Source organism: Penaeus monodon, unplaced genomic scaffold, assembly GCF_015228065.2.
Source record: "Penaeus monodon isolate SGIC_2016 unplaced genomic scaffold, NSTDA_Pmon_1 PmonScaffold_59, whole genome shotgun sequence".
Lineage (NCBI taxonomy): Eukaryota > Metazoa > Arthropoda > Malacostraca > Decapoda > Penaeidae > Penaeus > Penaeus monodon.
In genome coordinates, this window is record NW_023660884.1 from 201,119 (window position 1) to 222,079 (window position 20,961).

Genomic DNA, 20,961 nt, shown 5'->3' on the forward strand with positions numbered 1-20,961 from the left:
GCGCACGCGCGCCAACATCTCCAACGCTGTTTTAATCAATGTATGGCTTTCATTGCTGTTTAGTTACATATACCATTATGTGTGTCAATTTTTTATTACCAGCCGATGAAATCTGAGTAGAGGAACCCGGTGGCGGATTATCTTCCAAATTGTTATAGAAAGCATATAACAAAATAACTAATGACGCCGCGGGAATTCTTTTCACGTGGCCGTCAGTTCGTAGCTTTACTGGTAATTACAAACCTTCAGGTCAGTAGATTGGAGTTTGCGAAGGCGAGATTTCACTGAGATTCTGCTGTGTTGCTTCTGCTAATAGCCGTCGATTAGCCACATTATTACTCTTAATGAAAAAGTATTTTAACGATTAAAGGTGCAGGAGATATGGAAGCGTCGGTCACACACATTTTCCGAAGATGAAAATTAAATGTTGCGTCTTTGTTTACTAATGTCCTTCAGAAGATGAGTCCCCGTTCTTAGCTTCAAACACCGATCACTAATTGAAGGATTATTTACATCACTTGATAGCCTGGTGGAAAAAAAACTAATTAGATACGGACATGAGGTAAACGAAATTGACATCAACCATGTAACTGTGGGAATAAGTTGTGAAAACGGTTACTACTAAATTTATAGGATTCAGTTTTAGAAGACGAAACGTAGCTAATAAATTTGTAGCTTCTTAATACAACATGAATCTGAATCTTTATGGCAAGAGGTTCTAGAATTGGAAGAGAAAACGGATATTGGTCATTTATGTTTATTATAGAATGTTATATAAATAAGTCATAGAAATATATCTATAATTTTACTCTTCTCTCTCCGCCTCAAAAACCAACCTTCTCCTCGCGAAGGGAGTCTCAGACCTGCGACTGCCAAACCGTCTTGCCTTCCGTGCTTCCTTTCTGCGGCAGGCCACTTCCTCCACCACTGTGGCAGTCATTCCAGGATGTGGTGTGCTTATAGGAAGGTTATTTTCATCGCATAATGCGTGGTTGCCGCTGGAGGAACCAGAGAATCTCTAGAAGTAGGCCTGGATTCTGCGTGTGGTGATGTTGGCAAAAGAGCGAATTCTGAGGAGGACAATAACCCCTCACTCAGTTCCATGTGCAGAGAAACACGTGCCGGGAAAGTTGAAGTGAACATCGTGCTCAGTACTTTGATAATGTGGCGAGATAGGAAAGGATCTAACATATATTGATTCGTGGAATGGATCAGGTCGTACTGTTTGGAAAGGTGAATATGTTTACCTGATTTAATATGATTTGAATCGCAGGGCAACTGAGGTCAGTTCGTAGCTTTATTGGTAATTACAAACGTCAGGTCAGTAGAGTGGAGTTTGCAAAGAAAGATTTCTACTGAGACTCTGCTGTGTTGCTTCTGATAATAGCCGTGGATTAACCACATTATTCTCTTAATGAAAAAGTCTTTAACGATTAAGGTGCAGTAGATATGGAAGCGTCGGTCACACACATTTTCCGAAGATGAAAATTAAATATTGCGTCTTTATGTTTACTAATGTCCTTCAGAAGATGAGTCCCCGTTCTTAGCTTCAAACATTATCCCTCGCGTGAAGGATAATCATTGCAAACAAATACAATGTGGACTTGGAATAATCTTTTTGTAATAGGTTTCTGTTTTAAATTAATATCTTATTATCGCAAATCGTATTAATAAGCCATCGAAATATTACACTATTATTATTATTCCTCTCTTTCCCCCCTCAAACACCAGCTCCTTTAGGGAGACTCAGACCTACTCCCAACAAACCGCTTTGTCTTCCGTGCTTCTATCCTGTGACAGGCCACCGTCTCCACCAGTATGGCAGTTAATCCAGAGTTTGGAGGGTACATAATGAAGTTACTTTCATCACATGATGGAAGGTTGCCACTGGCGGATCTAGAGAATCTCTAGTAAATACGGATTGTAAATAGAGGGAAACTTGCGGCACACAGAGTCAAGTTCCAAGCTCTAGGGTTTATTTTGGTTCGCCGGCGTCTTGCTTATGGGCCAGCCACTGGCACATTGCAGTGCCAAAATCGTTGGCAGCGGTAGGATTCGAACCCACGCCTCCGAAGAGACTGGTGCCTTAAACCAGCGCCTTAGACCGCTCGGCCACGCTACCTGTAAACATGAAAGATATTTGTGATAATAATTAAAAAAAGTATATATACATATATATATGAAGTCTTTCGTAAAATTCTGATATAATGACTTTTCGCATCACTCACTTGTCTTCACAAAAATCTGTTGTGAACAGCCCGTTTCTTTTCAGATATGTTCAGGTTTAATTTCTTTTTTGATAGCGAATAATTTTTGTTCATGCTGTCCGGTCGCTCTGTTATGTGCGTGAAGTCCGACAGTTCGAATTTAATTGTGGCACACACATGCAACTTTTGAAAGTGATTAATATTTTATAAATATTGCGGATTTAGGTAGCAATCCAGTCACAATTCCTCATAATACCTACTGACACTTTTTCAAATGAAATATATCTTTCCGCACGACCTCATCTGCCCTACGAATCACAGGTCTTCTTACTATTCTAGACCGCATGACCGGATCTATTCCACGAAGCGATATAGCTCAGATCTTTTCCTTTTAGAATACTATGAATGCATATATTTATAATATATACACGTATATGTATATGTTATGTATATATATAATATATATATATAATATATATTATATATATATATATATATATTATACATATACATATATATACTACAATACTGTAAAGTCGTGTTATGCATATATTTATAATATATACACATATGTATATATATATGTGTATAAATATAAATATAAAAATATATCACGGCCCGCTCATTAATCCGTAATTATTTTTTAATGTGTTATAATAGCTTCTTAGTACAACATATCCTCGTGTATTCATTCTGTGAAATAGCAAGTATAAATAAGCCCAAGTATTTTAGCAATAAGACCTCGATCAAAATAGATTTCGTCTTCAAAATGACTGACACGCGTAATCCTATTGCAGTCTTTCGGTATTCATTTGTAATTTCCTTTTTAATGCAGGGTGTATATATATCTTTGTGGCATTTTTAATTAGGAGAAGGCGAAAACGGAAATACCCATTTGTACGTTTTTATTGTCACATGATAAGTCGGAAATATACGCAAAAGATTACTCCTCTCTCTCCGCTTAAAAGACCAGCCTTCTCCTCGCGAAGGGAATCTCAGACCTGCAAACGCCAAACCGTCTGGTCTTCCGGGCTTCCTTCCTGCGACAGGCCACTTCTTTCAGGACTGTGTTAGTTATCCCGATATGTGGTGTACATATAGTAATGTTATTTCCATCGCCTAATACTTTGATTGAACTTTGCAAAAGGTCAAAGTTTGGAGACGATAACTGGTCACTCAGTTCCATGTGAGGAGAAACAAGATGCAGAGAACTTGTTGAAGTGTTCATCGTGATGAGGTCTCTGATAGTGTAATGAGATGTGACTTATATTATGTTTTTTAACCTTGTGATTCATTGAGCAAATGGGGTCATGCGGAAATGATTTACAAATGTCATTAATGGGTATTTTGAGAATTGGGATGTTTATGTTTTTTTCGCCCTAGGGATTATTAATAATATTCCTCTTCTTGTTATTGCTAAATATCTGAAGAGAAAATATACGGTTATACAATGTGTTAGTATAGTGTCCATCAAGGATATTTATTAAGCGTCATTCACCATATAATGTATTCCAGTATTTTATAAACCTTTGTTATCTGATAAGAAGGCTTAAAAATATATGATAAATCCAGAAATGATAGATCTTTGAGAAATATGAACCTTGAGAGAGAATACGATACTAAAATCTTCTGGCTATAATACCGAAGTAACTTATCAGTTTGAACGCTTTAACCTACCGCACAGTGTCTGTTGTATTCATTTGCAATTTAAACAGCTTGTTTAGTGGAGACAAGGAGTGAGAACTCCTTGATGTGATACGCTGTAGTTTCTGTGTACTTACTGATGTATTGGTAATGTTATTCTTGTAGACAAGCTACTTGCAGAACATGATAAGCATTTGTGATAGTAATAAAATGGTTGAATAATAAAGCGCTTTGTAAAAATTTGATAAAATGATTTTATCATATACCCCGTCACCCATTGTTCTTCGTAGATACTCGATAATATTGTTATAGTGACAGAATTAAACCCAATTATTTATTAGTTGTACATTTATCATACTGAGAGGGAAACAAAATTGCTTATATAACATCTATCCTATACTTAAGTTTGATTTCTTCCAGATAAAAAATAGTTTTGTTTATGCAGTCCAGTCGCACTGCTGTGTGAGTTCGAAACGATTTAGTTTCTTATCTTATTGTGGATGTTTTCCTTTTCATGTTTGTGTACACGTTACTGTTTGCCCAAATCTATATAATCAAGTGCATTAATGCCGAGTGATTTTTTATATATCACTTAGCTTGCACTCACATATACTTGTTTTAATAATGTGTATGTGTATGCGTGTGCATATGCATATGCATATGCATACACATATGCATGCATATACACAGGTTCATAAATGGGTTATATTAAATAGAGCATATTAACTGAAATATGTAAGTTAGTAAACGCGCGCGCACGCACGCGCACACAGTCACATACTCACACACGCTCGTATTTTACTCACTGGTATGGCTTTCAGATTACATGTTATAGTTCGCATATACATTATGTATGTCAAATGTTTTTATTACCAGCCGATGTGCCGTGAAATCTGAGTAGTGGAACCCGGTGGCGGATTATCATCCACATTGTTATACAAAACAAGATAACTAATTATGCTGCGGGAATTTTTTTTGTTTTACGTGACAGTCAGTTCGTAGCTTTATTGGTAACTACAAACCCTTAGGTCAGTAGAGTGGAGTTTACGAAGGCAAGATTATACTGAGACTCTGCTGTCTTGCTCCTGATAATAGCCGTTGATTAACCACATTATTACTCTTAATGAAAAAATATTTTAACGATTAAAGGTGCATTAGATATGGAAGCGTCGGTCACACACATTTTCCGACGATGAAAATTAAATATTGCGCCTTTATGTTTACTAATATCCTTCAGAAGATGACTACCCGTTCTTAGCTTCAAACATTATCCTTCGCGCTCCCTCACACCGATCATTAAGTGAAGGATTATTTAAATCACTTGATAGCCTGGTGGATGGAGGGAAAAAACGAAGTCAGATACGGGCATGAGATAAGCGAAATTGACATTAATCAAGTAACAGTGAGAATAAGAAAACGGTTACTACTAAATTTATAGGATTCAGTTTTAGAATTGGAAGACGAAACGTAGCTACTAAATTGGTAGCTTAATACAAGATGAATCTGAATCTTGTATGGCAATAGGTTTTAGAATTGGAAGTGGAAACGGATATTGGTCGTTTATGTTTATTATCGAATGTTGTATAAATAAATATAGATATATCCATAATATTACTCCTCTCTCTCCGCCTCAAAGACCAACCTTCTCCTCGCGAAGGGAGTCTCAGACCTGCGAGTGCCAACCCGTCTTGCCATCCGTGCTTCCTTCCTGCGGCAGGCCACTTCCTCCACCACTGTGGCAGTCATCCCAGGATATGGTGTGCTTATAGTAAGGTTATTTTCATCGCACCATGCGTTGGTTGCCGCTGGAGGAACCAGAGAATCTCTAGAAGTAGGCATGGATTCTGCGTGTGGTGATGTTGGCAAGAGAACGAATTCTGAGGAGGACAATAACCCCTCACTCAGTTCCATGCACAGAGAAACACGTGCCGGGAAAGTTGAAGTGAACATCGTGCTCAGCCCTTTGATAATGTGGCGAGATAGGAAAAGATCCAACATATATTGATTCGTGGAATGGATCAGGTCGTACTGTTTAGAATAGTGAATGTTTACCTGATTTAAGTTATTGATTTGAATAGAAGGGCAACTGAGGTCGTGCGGAATAAGATTATTAATGTTTTTAGGGACTGGGACTGGAATATTTTCATCTTATGACTCCGAGGTCAGATGAAGTTATTATATATATGCACACAATATTAAGAATATCAGTGAATCTAAAAAGGTTTATAATATAGATATCTGCATATATGTATGCCAATGTGTGTAGTTGCATATATATATGTATATATATCATATCTGTATATATATACATACATAAATATGTATATGTGTATGTATGTATATGCGTATATATGTATATGCATATATATATATATATATATATATATATATATATATATATATATATATATATATATATATATATATAATATATATATATATATATGTATATATATATAAATGATTTCAGCTTTAGATGCTGTTTACTATATCTGAACAATTTTTGTAAAGTCATGTTATGCCAAGTTTCTTTCTATTATTAGTGGTTCTGAAAAGTGATTTATTAAGTCATTCGGTCTTCAATGCCATAATTTATCAGCTTTCACATTTAAGCCTACAGCGCAGTCCTCGATTTTAGTTGGCATTTTTTTTTACTACAGGTGAAGTACACCGCCTCTTTGTCACTATTAGCAACCGTCACGAACTTCCTGTGATACTCTACAAATGAACTGTCGCAGCGGTAATGTCCGTGCTGTAGATGATCCACAACCTTAGTAAAAGCGGCACAAGATAGCCCTTTATGCCGCGGGAATTTCTTTCTTTTGTGACATAGGTACAGTTCCAGGTATTTGTATCTTGGCCAGGTGAGTTGAGTGTGATTTGCGAAGGCGGCGTTCTCCCGGATCTGGCTTATGGGCCGACCACTGCCACACTGCAGTGCCAAAATCGTTGGCAGCGGTGGGATTCGAACCCACGCCTCCGAAGAGACTGGTGCCTTAAACCAGCGCCTTAGACCGCTCGGCCACGCTACCTACAGAAAGTGATAAGCATTTGTGATAATAATAAACATGGATAAAACAGCGCTTCGCAAAATTGTGGGGTAATGATTTTAATCACACATACCGTCGCTCATTGGTCTTCGCAGATATTACGGCGACAGGATTAGCCCTTCGCAGGATTACTGCAAGACTTTCTTATAGTAAAGGAAAAAATAGCATCGTGAAAGTGTGGCAAATGCATCGTCACCCATTGGCCTTTGCAAAAACTCGATAACATTATGGGGACAGGATTAACTTCATTTATTTAATGGTAGGATAATTAATCACAATGAGAGTGAAATTAGATTATTGTTACAATGTCTGCCAATCTTCAATATCCTGTTACCTGTTTACGTTTAATTTCTTGCTAAATGCTGTAAGTTTATTCCAGCAGCTTAATGGCATATTTAGCCAGGTCAAGATCATCCGTGACAGATATTAAAGGATAATTACTCTTACCATAATGAGCAAGGCGGAACTTGTAACAGGCTCGTGTTTCTTTGGGGGAAGACGAAACGGGAAGTGCTCGTATGTACGTTTCTTATTGGCATATCATAATAAGTAATATAAATATACGCAAAAGATTATTCCTCTCCGCCTCATAGACCAGCCTTCTCCTTGAGAAGGGAGTCTCAGACTTGTGTCTGGTCTTCCACACTTCTTTCGTGGTACAGGCACCTCATCCATCCAGAAATCTAGTGTACACATATTTCCACCTGATAATACACTGGTTGATGCTGGAGGAAATACAGAATCTTTATAAGTAGATTTCCATATATATATGTATATATATACATATATATATATATATATATATATATATATATATATATATATATATATATATATATGTCTATGTGTGTGTATACATACATACACAAACACACTTATGTTACACACACAGACATACATAATCATTCATAAATGTAGGGGGTCTGGGTTAAACGATCATGGAAATTGATATTTTGTGAAATAAAGAAATATTTATTTCCGCACGACCTCATCTGCCCTACGAATCACAGGTTGAAGATCTACAGATCTTGCTATTCTAGACCGCTTGACTTGATCCATTCTACGAATCGATATAGGTCAGATCTTTTCCTTTAGAATATATATGAATGCATATATTTATAATATATACACGTATTCGTATATGTGTATGTATATATATGTATAATATATATATATATAATATATTATACATATATATGAATATGTATATACTACAATACTGTAAAGTCATGCTATGCTTGTATTTATAATATATGCACACATATATGCATATATATGTATGTATGTATAAATATAAATATAAAAATATATCATGGCCCGCTCATTAATCCGTAGTTATTCTTGTAATATGTCATAATAGCATTTTAGGACAACAGCTCATTTGTTCGTGTATTCTTTCTGTGAAATAGCAAGTAAAAATGAGCCTAAATATTTTAGCATAATATATACACGTATACGTATATGTGCATGTATATATATATATATATATATATATATATATATATATATATATATATATTATATATGTACAATATATATATATATAATATATATATATATATATATTATATATAATAATATATAAAATTTTAATATATTTTATATTATATATAATACAACAATACTGCAGAGTCATGTTATGCATATATTGTATATATTTATAATATATATGTATATATATGTATGTATAAATATGAATAAAAATATTATCAACGGCCCCTCATTAATCCGTAATATATATACATATATATATTATATATATATATATATTATATTATATAATATATATATATATATATTTTTTTTTTTTTTTTTTTTTTTTTTTTTAATATGTTATAATAGCATCTTAGTACAACATATCCTGCTTATTTGCTCGTGTATTCGTTCTATGAAATGGCAAGTGTAAATAAGCTCTATTTTAACAATAAGACCTCAATCAAAATGACACACGCGTAATCCTATTGCAGTCTTTAGGTATTCATTTGCCATTTCCCTTTTAATGCAGGGTGTATATATAGCTACTTTGTGCCATTTTTTAATTAGGAGAAAACGAAAATACCCATATGTACGTTTATTATTGTTACGTGATAAGTCGGAAATATACGCAAAAGATTACTCCTCCTCCGCTTAGAAGACCAGCCTTCTCCTCGCGAAGGGAGTCTCAGACCTGCAACCGCCAAACCGTCTGGTCTTCCGGGCTTCCTTCCTGCGACAGGCCACTTCTTTCAGGACTGTGTTAGTTATCCCGATATGTGGTGTACATATAGTAAGGTTATTTCCATCGCCTAATACTTTGGTTGAACTTTGCAAAAGGTCAAAGTTTGGAGACGATAACTGGTCACTCAGTTCCATGTATGGAGAAACAAGATGCAGAGAACTTGTTGAAGTGTTCATCGTGATTAGGTCCCAGATAGTGATTAGATGTGGCAAGTTGTGACTTATATTATGGTTTTTAACCTTGTGATTCATTGAGCAAATGAGGTCATACGGGAATGATTTACAAATGCCATTAATGGGTATTTTGAGAACTGGGATGTTTATGTTTTTTCGCTTTAGGGATTATTAATAATATTCCTCTTCTTGTTATTGCTAAATATCTGAAGAGAAAATATACGCTTATACAGTGTGTTAGTATAGTGTCCATCAAGGCTATTTATTAAGCGTCATTCACCATATAATGTATTCCAGTATTTTGTAAAGTTTTGTTAACTGATAAGAAGGCTTTAAAAATATATGATAAATCCAGAAATGATAGATCTTTGAGAAATCTGAACCTTGAGAGAGAATATGATCCTAAAATCTTCTGGCTATAATACCGAAGTAACTCATCAGTTTGAATGCTTTAACCTACCGCACAGTGTCTGATTTTAGTTGTATTCATTTGCAATTTTTAATGTAAGTAGAAAACAGCTTCTTTAGTGGAGAGAAGGAGTGAGAACCCCTTGATGTGATACGCTGTAGTTTCTGTTTACTTACTGATGCATTGGTAATGTTATTCTTGTAGACAAGCTACTTGCAGAATATGATAAGCATTTGTGATAGTAATAAAATGGATGAATAATAAAACGCTTCGTAAAAAAATTGATATACAATGGTTTTATGATATACACTATCACTCATTGTTCTTCGGAGATACTCAATAAATTGTTATAGGGCAGAATTGAACACAATTATTTATTAGTTGTACAGTTATCATACTGAGAGGGAACGGAATTGCTTTATATAACTGCTATCCTATATTTAAGTTTGATTTCTTCCAGAGTGAGAACTCTTTGATGTGATACGCTGTAGTTTCTGTGTACTTACTGATGTATTGGTAATGTTATTCTTGTAGACAAGCTACTTGTAGAACATGATAAGCATTTGTGATAGTAATAAAATGGATGAATAATAAAACGCTTCGTAAAAATTTGATAGAATGATTTAATTATATGCACCGTCACTCATTGTTCTTCGTAGATATTTGATGATATTGTTATAGTGACAGAATTAATCCAAATTGTTTATTAGTTGTACAGTTATCATACTGATAGAGAAACAAAATTGCTTATATAACAGCTATCCTATTTCTTCCAGATAAAAACTAGTTTTGTTTATGCAGTCCAGTCGCACTGCTGTGTGAGTTCGAAACGATTTGATTTCGTATCTTATTGTGGATGTTTTCCTTTTCATGTTTGTGTACACGTTATTGTGTTTGCTCAAATGTATATCATCAAGTGCACTAACGCCGAGTGATTTTTTTTATAGATCACTTAGCTTGCACTCACATATACGTGTTTTAATAACGTGTATGTATATGCGTGTGCATATACACACATACAAATAGAGCATATTAACTGAAATTTGTAAGATAGTAAACGCGCGCGCACGTATATATATATATATATATATATATATATATATATATATATATATATATATATTGTGTGTATTTGTGTGTCTATGTATATATGTAGTGTGTGTGTGTATATGTATATATATTGTGTGTGTTTGTGTGTATATTTATATATATATTATGTATATATATGTATATATGTATGTATATGTATATATGTATATATATGTATATATATGTATATATATGTATATATATTTATATATATGTATATATATGTATATGTATGTATATATCTATATATATGTATATATGTATATCTATGTATATCTATGTATATATATGTATATATATGTATATATGTATATATATGTATTTAAATATATATATGTATATACACACAAATGTAGGGCATTTGGGTTAAATAACTGAAATTAATTGATGTTTTATATATTTTGCGAATTTAGGTAGCAAGCTCGTCTACCATTAGTGCAATTACCTATGACTGATGAAAACATTCCAGTGACATTCCTTAAAATACCTACCGGCATTTTTCCGCACGACCTCCGAATCACAGGTTGAAGGTCTACAGGTCTTCTTACTATTTTAAACCGCGTGACCTGATTCATTCTACTAATCGATATAGGTCAGATCTTTTCCTTTTAGAATATTTAGGAATGCATATATTTATATAATATATATATATATATATATATATATATATATATATATATATATATATATACATATATACACACATTTATAAATAGTAACCGAAATGAATTTCAGTTTCTATATGCTACAATATTGTAAAGTCATGTTATGCCAAGTCTTTATGTATCGTTAGCGAGCTGAAACTATATCACGGCCCACTCATTAGTCTGTAATATTTTTTATATATTTAAATATCTTATTATTTTAAAATCATTAGTATAAATAAGCTCCAATATTTCAAGAAGACCTCGATCAAAATCATCAAAATGACTGAGACGCTTAATCCTACCACAGTCTTTGATTTTAAGTATTCATTTGCAATTTCCTTTTTAATGTAGAATGCATATATAGCTTTTTTTGGAGAAGACGAAAACGGAAATAGCCATATGTACGTTTATTATTGTCACATGATAAGTCGGTAATATACGCTAAAGATTACTCCTCTCTCTCCACTTAAAAGACCAGCCTTCTCCTCGCAAAGGGAGTCTCAGACCTGCAACCGCCACACCGTCTGGTCTTCCGGGCTTCCTTCCTGCGACAGGCCACTTCTTTCATGACTGTGTTAGTTATCCCGATATGTGGTGTACATATAGTAAGGTTATTTCCATCGCCTAATACTTTGGTTGAACTTTGCAAAAGGTCAAAGTTTGAAGACAATAACTGGTCACTCAGTTCCATGTGTGGATAAAAAAGATACAGAGAACTTGTTGAAGTGTTCATCGTGATCAGGTCTCTGATAGTGTGATGTGATGTGGCAAGATGTGACTTATATTATGTTTTTTAACGTGTGATTCATTGAGCAAATGAGGTCATGCGGAAATGATTTACAAATATCATTAATGGGTATTTTAAGAATGGGGATGTTTGTTTTTTCGCCCTAGGTATTATTAATAATATTCCTCTTGTTATCTGAAGAGAAAACATACGCTTATACATGTGTTGTATAGTGTCCATCAGGAATATTTATTAAGCGTCATTCACCATAAAATGTATTCCAGTATTTTGCAAACATTTGTTATCTGATAAGAAGGCTTAAAAATATATGACAATTCCAGAAATTCTACTACTGAAATCAGAACCTTGAAAGAGAATACGTTGCTAAAATCTTCTGGCTATAATACCGAAGTAACTTATCAGTTTGAACGCTTTAACCTACCGCAGAGTGCCGATTTTAGGTGTATTCATTTGCAATTTTTAATATAAGTAGAAGACAGCTTTAGTGGAGACAAGGAGTGATGATATGATACGCTGTAGTTTCTGTGTACTTACTGATGTATTGGTAATGTTATTCTTGTAGACAAGCTACTTGCAGAACATGATAAGCATTTGTGATAGTAATAAAATGGATGAATAGTAAAGCGTTTCGTAAAAAAATTATACAATGGTTTTATGATATACACCGTCACTCATTGTTCTTCGCTGATACTCGATAATATTGTTATAGTGACAGAATTAACCAAATTATTTATTAGTTATACAGTTATCATACCAATAGGGAAACGAAATTGCTTATATAACAGCTATCCTATACTTAGGTTTGATTTCTTCCAGATAAAAGAATAGTTTTGTTTATGCAGCGAAGTCGCTCGAAACGCTTTAATTTCGTATCTTATTGTGGATGTTTTCCTTTACATGTTTGTGTACAAGTTACTGTTTTTGCTTAAATGTATATCAAGTGCACTAATGCCGGATGATTTTTTATATATCATTTAGCTTGCACTCACATGTGCATATGCATACATATATGCATGCATATATACAGGTACATAAATAGGTTATATTTAATAGAGCATATTAACTGAAATTAGTAAGTTAGTAGACGCGCACGCGCGCACACACACATACTCACACACGCTCGTATTTTACTCACTGGTAAGACTTTCATATTGCATGTTATAGTTAGCATATACCATTATGTGTGTCAAATATATTTTATTACCAGCCGATGTGCCGATGAAATCTGAGTAATGGAACCCGGTGGCGGATTATCTTCCAAATTGTTATAGAAAGCATATAACAAAATAACTAATGACGCCGCGGGAATTCTTTTCACGTGACAGTCAGTTCGTAGCTTTACTGGTAATTACAAACCTTCAGGTCAGTAGATTGGCGTTTACGAAGGCGAGATTCCACTGAGACTTTGCTGTGTTGCTTCTACTAATAGCCGTCGATTAGCCACAATACTCTTAATGAAACAGTATTTTAACGATTAAAGGTGCATTAGATATGGAAGATGACTCCCCGTTCTTAGCTTCAAACACCGATCACTAATTGAATGATTATTTACATCACTTGATAGCCTGGTGGAAAAAAAAAAACTAATTACATACGGACATGAGGTAAACGAAATTGACATCAATCATGTAACTGTGAGAATAAGTTGTGAAAACGGTTACTACTAAATTTATAGGATTCAGTTTTAGAAGACGAAACGTAGCTAATAAATTTGTAGCTTCTTAATACAACATGAATCTGAATCTTTATGGCAAGAGGTTCTAGAATTGGAAGAGAAAACGAATATTGGTCATTTATGTTTATTATAGAATGTTGTATAAATAAGTCATAGAAATATATCTATAATTTTACTCTTCTCTCTCCGCCTCAAAAACCAACCTTCTCCTCGCGAAGGGAGTGTCAGACCTGCGACTGCCAAACCGTCTTGCCTTCCGTGCTTCCTTTCTGCGGCAGGCCACTTCCTCCACCACTGTGGCAGTCATTCCAGGATGTGGTGTGCTTATAGTAAGGTTATTTTCATCGCATAATGCGTTGGTTGCCGCTGGAGGAACCAGAGAATCTCTAGAAGTAGGCCTGGATTCTGCGTGTGGTGATGTTGGCAAAAGAGCGAATTCTGAGGAGGACAATAACCCCTCACTCAGTTCCATGTGCAGAGAAACACGTGCCGGGAAAGTTGAAGTGAACATCGTGCTCAGTACTTTGATAATGTGGCGAGATAGGAAAGGATCTAACATATATTGATTCGTGGAATGGATCAGGTCGTACTGTTTGGAAAGGTGAATATGTTTACCTGATTTAATATGATTTGAATCGCAGGGCAACTGAGGTCAGTAGAGTGGAGTTTGCAAAGAAAAGATTCTACTTAGACTCTGCTGTGTTGCTTCTGATAATAGCCGTGGATTAACTACATTATTACTCTTAATGAAAAAGTATTTTAACGATTAAAGGTGCAGTAGATATGGAAGCGTCGGTCACACACATTTTCCGACGATGAAAATTAAATATTGCGTCTTTATGTTTACTAATGTCCTTCAGAAGATGAGTCCCCGTTCTTAGCTTCAAACATTATCCCTCGCGTGAAGGATAATCATTGCAAACAAATACAATGTGGACTTGGAATAATCTTTTTGTAATAGGTTTCTGTTTTCATTAATTATCTTTATTATCGCAAATCGTATTAATAAGCCATCGAAATATTACACTATTATTATTATTCCTCTCTTTCCCCCCTCAAACACCAGCTCCTTTAGGGAGACTCAGACCTACTCCCAACAAACCGCTTTGTCTTCCGTGCTTCTATCCTGTGGCAGGCCACCGTCTCCGCCACTATGGCAGTTATTCCAGAGTTTGGAGGGTACATAATGAAGTTACTTTCCTCACATGATGGAATGGTTGCCACTGGCGGATCTAGAGAATCTCTAGTAAATACGGATTGTAAATAGAGGGAAACTTGCGGCACACAGAGTCAAGTTCCAAGCTCTATGGTTATTTTGGTTCGCCCGCGTCTTGCTTATGGGTCAGCCACTGCGCAGTGCAATGCCAAAATCGTTGGCAGCGGTGGATTCGAACCCACGCCTCCGAAGAGGCTGGTGCCTTAAACCAGCGCCTTAGACCGCTCGGCCACGCTACCTGTAAACATGAAAGATATTTGTGATAGTAATTAAAAAAAAAGTATATATACATATATATATGAAGTTTTTCGTGTAAATGACTGTCGCATCACTCACTTGTCTTCGCAAAAATCTGTTGTAAACAGCCCGTCTCTTTTCAGATATGTTCAGGTTTAATTTCTTCTTGATAAGCGAATAAAGTAAAGTCGTGTTATGCATATATTTATAACACACACACATATAAATATATATATATATATATATGTGTATGAATATAAATATAAAAATATATCACGGCCCGCTCATTAATCCGTAATTATTTTTTAATGTGTTATAATAGCTTCTTAGTACAACATATCCTCGTGTATTCGTTCTGTGAAATAGCAAGTATAAATAAGCCCAAGTATTTTAGCAATAAGACCTCGATCAAAATAGACTTCATCTTCAAAATGACTGACACGCGTAATCCTATTGCAGTCTTTCGGTATTCATTTGCAATTTACTTTTTAATGCAGGGTGTATATATATCTTCTTTGTGGCATTTTTAATTAGGAGAAGGCGAAAACGGAAATACCCATTTGTACGTTTATTATTGTCACATGATAAGTCGGAAATATACGCAAAAGATTACTCCTCTCTCTCCGCTTAAAAGACCAGCCTTCTCCTCGCGAAGGGAATCTCAGACCTGCAACCGCCAAACCGTCTGGTCTTCCGGGCTTCCTTCCTGCGAAAGGCTACTTCTTTCATGACTGTGTTAGTTATCCCGATATGTGGTGTACATATAGTAAGGTTATTTCCATCGCCTAATACTTTGGTTGAATTTCCCAAAAGGTCAACGTTTGGAGACCATAACTGGTCACTCAGTTCCATGTGTGGAGAAACAAGATGCAGAGAACTTGTTGAAGTGTTCATCGTGATCAGGTCTCTGATAGTGTGATGAGATGTGGCAAGATGAGACTTATATTATGTTTTTTAACCTTGTGATTCATTGAGCAAATGAGGTCATGCGGAAATGATTTACAAATGTCATTAATGGGTATTTTGAGAACTGGGATGTTTATGTTTTTTCGCCTTAGTGATTATTAATAATATTCCTCTTCTTGTTATTGTTAAATATCTGAAGAGAAAATATACACTTATACAGTGTGTTAGTATAGTGTCCATCAAGGCTATTTATTAAGCGTCATTCACCATATAATGTATTCCAGTATTTTGTAAAGTTTTGTTAACTGATAAGAAGGCTTTAAAAATATATGATAAATCCAGAAGTTATGCTACTGATCTTTGAGATATCTGAACCTAGAGAGAGAATACGATACTAAAATCTTCTGGCTATAATACCGAAGTAACTTATCAGTTTGAACGCGTTAACCTACCGCACAGTGGCTGATTTTAGTTGTATTCATTTGCAATTTTTAATATAAGTAGAAGACAGCTTTAGTGGAGACAAGGAGTGATGATGTGATACGCTGTAGTTTCTGTGTACTTACTGTTGTATTGGTAATGCTATTCTTGTAGACAAGCTACTTGCTGAACATGATAAGCATTTGTGATAGTAATAAAATGGATGAATAATAAAGCGTTTCGTAAAAAAATGATACAATGGTTTTATGATATACACCGTCACTCATTGTTCTTCGCAGATACTCGATAATATTGTTATAGTGACAGAAATTAACCAAATTATTATTAGTTTTTACAGTTATCATACTGATAGGGAAATGAAATTGCTTAAATAACAGCTATCCTATACTTAGGTTTGATTTCTTCCAGATAAAAGATAGTTTGTTTATGCAGCCAAGTCGCTCTGCTGTGTGAGTTCGAAACGCTTTATTTCGTATCTTATTGTGGATGTTTCCTTTTCATGTTGTGTACAAGTTACTGTTTTTGCTCAAATGTATATCATCAAGTGCACTAATGCCGGGTGATTTTTATATATCATTTAGCTTGCACTAACATATGCGTGTATGTGTATGCGTGTGCATATGCATACATATATGCAGGCATATATACAGGTACATAAATGGGTTATATCAATTGGATGCTTATTGGATGCTACTGCTTGAGATTTGCGAAGTTCTGGCTTCGCCCGGGCCTTTCACTTATATTTTGTTTTCATGTTTGTGTACACGTTACTGTGTTTGCTGAAATGTATATCATCAAGTGCACTAACGCCGAGTGATTTTTTTTATAGATCACTTAGCTTGCACTCACATATACGTGTTTTAATGACGTGTATGTATATGCGTGTGCATATACACACATACAAATAGAGCATATTAACTGAAATTAGTAAGTTAGTAGACGCGCACGCGCGCACACACACATACTCACAGACGCTCGTATTTACTCACTGGTATGACTTTCATACTGCATGTTATAGTAGCATATACCATTATGTGTGTCAAATATGTTTTATTACCAGCCGATGAAATCTGGGTAGTGGAACCCGGCGGCGGATTATCTTCCAAATTGTTATAGAAAGCATATAACAAAATAACTAATGACGCCGCGGGGAAATTCTTTTCACGTGACCGTCAGTTCGTAGCTTTACTGGTAATTTCAAACCTTCAGGTCAGTAGATTGGAGTTTGCGAAGGCGAGATTCCACTGAGATTCTGCTGTGTTGCTTCTGCTAATAGCCGTCGATTAGCCACATTATTACTCTTAATGAAAAAATATTTTAACGTTAAAGGTGCAGTAGATATGGAAGCGTCGGTCACACACATTTCCGAAGATGAACATTAAATGTTTCGTCTTTGTTTACTAATGTCCTTCAGAAGATGAGTCCCCGTTCTTAGCTTCAAACACCGATCACTAATTGAAGGATTATTTACATCACTTGATAGCCTGGTGGAAAAAAAACTAATTAGATACGGACATGAGGTAAACGAAATTGACATCAATCATGTAACTGTGAGAATAAGTTGTGAAAACGGTTACTACTAAATTTATAGGATTCAGTTTTAGAAGACGAAACGTAGCTACTAAATTTGTAGCTTCTTAAGACAACATGAATCTGAATCTTTATGGCAAGAGGTTCTAGAATTGGAAGAGAAAACGAATATTGGTCATTTATGTTTATTATAGAATGTTGTATAAATAAGTCATAGAAATATATCTATAATTTTACTCTTCTCTCTCCGCCTCAAAAACCAACCTTCTCCTCGCGAAGGGAGTCTCAGACCTGCGACTGCCAAACCGTCTTGCCTTCCGTGCTTCCTTTCTGCGGCAGGCCACTTCCTCCACCACTGTGGCAATCATTCCAGGATGTGGTGTGCTTATAGTAAGGTTATTTTCATCGCATAATGCGTTGGTTGCCGCTGGAGGAACCAGAGAATCTCTAGAAGTAGGCCTGGATTCTGCGTGTGGTGATGTTGGCAAAAGAGCGAATTCTGAGGAGGACAATAACCCCTCACTCAGTTCCATGTGCAGAGAAACACGTGCCGGGAAAGTTGAAGTGAACATCGTGCTCAGTACTTTAATAATGTGGCGAGATAGGAAAGGATCTAACATATATTGATTCGTGGAATGGATCAGGTCGTACTGTTTAGAAAGGTGAATATGTTTACCTGATTTAATATGATTTGAATCGCAGGGCAACTGAGGTCAGTTCGTAGCTTTACTGGTAATTACAAACGTTCAGGTCAGTAGAGTGGAGTTTGCAAAGAAAAGATTCTACTGAGACTCTGCTGTGTTGCTTCTGATAATAGCCGTGGATTAACCACATTATTACTCTTAATGAAAAAAGTATTTTAACGATTAAAGGTGCAGTAGATATGGAAGCGTCGGTCACACACATTTTCCGACGATGAAAATTAAATATTGCGTCTTTATGTTTACTAATTTCCTTCAGAAGATGACTCCCCGTTCTTAGCTTCAAACATTATTCCTCGCGTGAAGGATAATCATTGCAAACAAATACAATATGGACTTGGAATAATCTTTTTGTAATAGGTTTCTGTTTTAATTAATTATCTTTATTATCGCAAATCGTATTAATATGCCATCGAAATATTACACTATTATTATTATTCCTCTCTTTCCCCCCTCAAACACCAGCTCCTTTAGGGAGACTCAGACCTACTCCCAACAAACCGCTTTGTCTTCCGTGCTTCTATCCTGTGACAGGCCACCGTCTCCGCCAGTATGGCAGTTATTCCAGAGTTTGGAGGGTACATAATGAAGTTACTTTTCATCACATGATGGAATGGTTGCCACTGGTGGATGTAGAGAATCTCTAGTAAATACGGATTGTAAATAGAGGGAAACTTGCGGCACACAGAGTCAAGTTCCAAGCTCTACGGTTATTTTGGTTCGCCCGCGTCTTGCTTATGGGCCAGCCACTGGCACATTGCAGTGCCAAAATCGTTGGCAGCGGTGGGATTCGAACCCACGCCTCCGAAGAGACTGGTGCCTTAAACCAGCGCCTTAGACCGCTCGGCCACGCTACCTGTAAACATGAAAGATATTTGTGATAGTAATTAAAAAAAGTATATATAAATATATATATGAAGTGTTTCGTAAAATTCTGATATAATGACTGTCTCATCACTCACTTGTCTTCGCAAAAATCTGTTGTGAACAGCCCGTTTCTTTTCAGATATGTTCAGGTTTAATTTCTTCTTGATAAGCGAATAATTTTTGTTCATGCTGTCCGGTCGCTCTGTTATGTGCGTGAAGTCCGACAGTCGAATTTAATTGTGGCACACACATGCAACTTTTGAAAGTGATTAATATTTTATAAATATTGCGGATTTAGGTAGCAATCCAGTCACAATGCTCATAATACCTACTGACACTTTTTCAAATGAAATATATCTTTCCGCACGACCTTATCTGCCCTACGAATCACAGGTCTTCTTACTATTCTAGACCGCATGACGGATCTATTCCACGAATCGATATATAGGTCAGATCTTTTCCTTTTAGAATACATATGAATGCATATATTTATAATATATACACGTATATGTATATGTGTACGTATATATACATGCATAATATATATATATATATATATATATATATATATATATATAATATATAGTATAATATAATATATATATATATATAATATATATATATATATAATATATTATCATATACATATATATATACTACAATACTGTAAAGTCGTGTGATGCATATATTTATAATACACACACACACCACACACACACACACATATATTATATATAATATATATATATATATAATATATATATATATATATATATATATGTGCGTGTGTTTATAAATAAAAATATAAAAATATATCACGGCCCGCTCATTAATCCGTAATTATTTTTTAATGTGTTATAATAGCTTCTTAGTACAACATATCCTCGTGTATTCATTCTGTGAAATAGCAAGTATAAATAAGCCCAAGTATTTTAGCAATAAGACCTCGATCAAAATAGACTTCGTCTTCAAAATGACTGACACACGTAATCCTATTGCAGTCTTTCGGTATTCATTTGCGATTTACTTTTTAATGCAGGGTGTATATATATCTTCTTTGTGGCATTTTTAATTAGGAGAAGGCGAAAACGGAAATACCCATATGTACATTTATTATGGTCACATGATAAGTCGGAAATATACGCAAAAGATTACTCCTCTCCGCTTAAAGACCAGCCTTCTCGCGAAGGAATCTCAGACCTG

General features: G+C 35.2%; 3 non-coding genes across 3 annotated transcripts; all 3 read right to left on the reverse strand.

The window, feature by feature from the left end:
- Positions 1–2,040: 2,040 nt before the first annotated feature.
- Trnal-aag lies at positions 2,041–2,122 on the reverse strand. Its single transcript has one exon. It is a non-coding gene; the product is annotated as a tRNA-Leu (tRNA).
- Positions 2,123–6,801: 4,679 nt separating this feature from the next.
- Trnal-aag lies at positions 6,802–6,883 on the reverse strand. Its single transcript has one exon. It is a non-coding gene; the product is annotated as a tRNA-Leu (tRNA).
- A 12,783-nt stretch (positions 6,884–19,666) lies between these two features.
- Trnal-aag lies at positions 19,667–19,748 on the reverse strand. Its single transcript has one exon. It is a non-coding gene; the product is annotated as a tRNA-Leu (tRNA).
- Between the last annotated feature and the right edge of the window lie 1,213 nt (positions 19,749–20,961).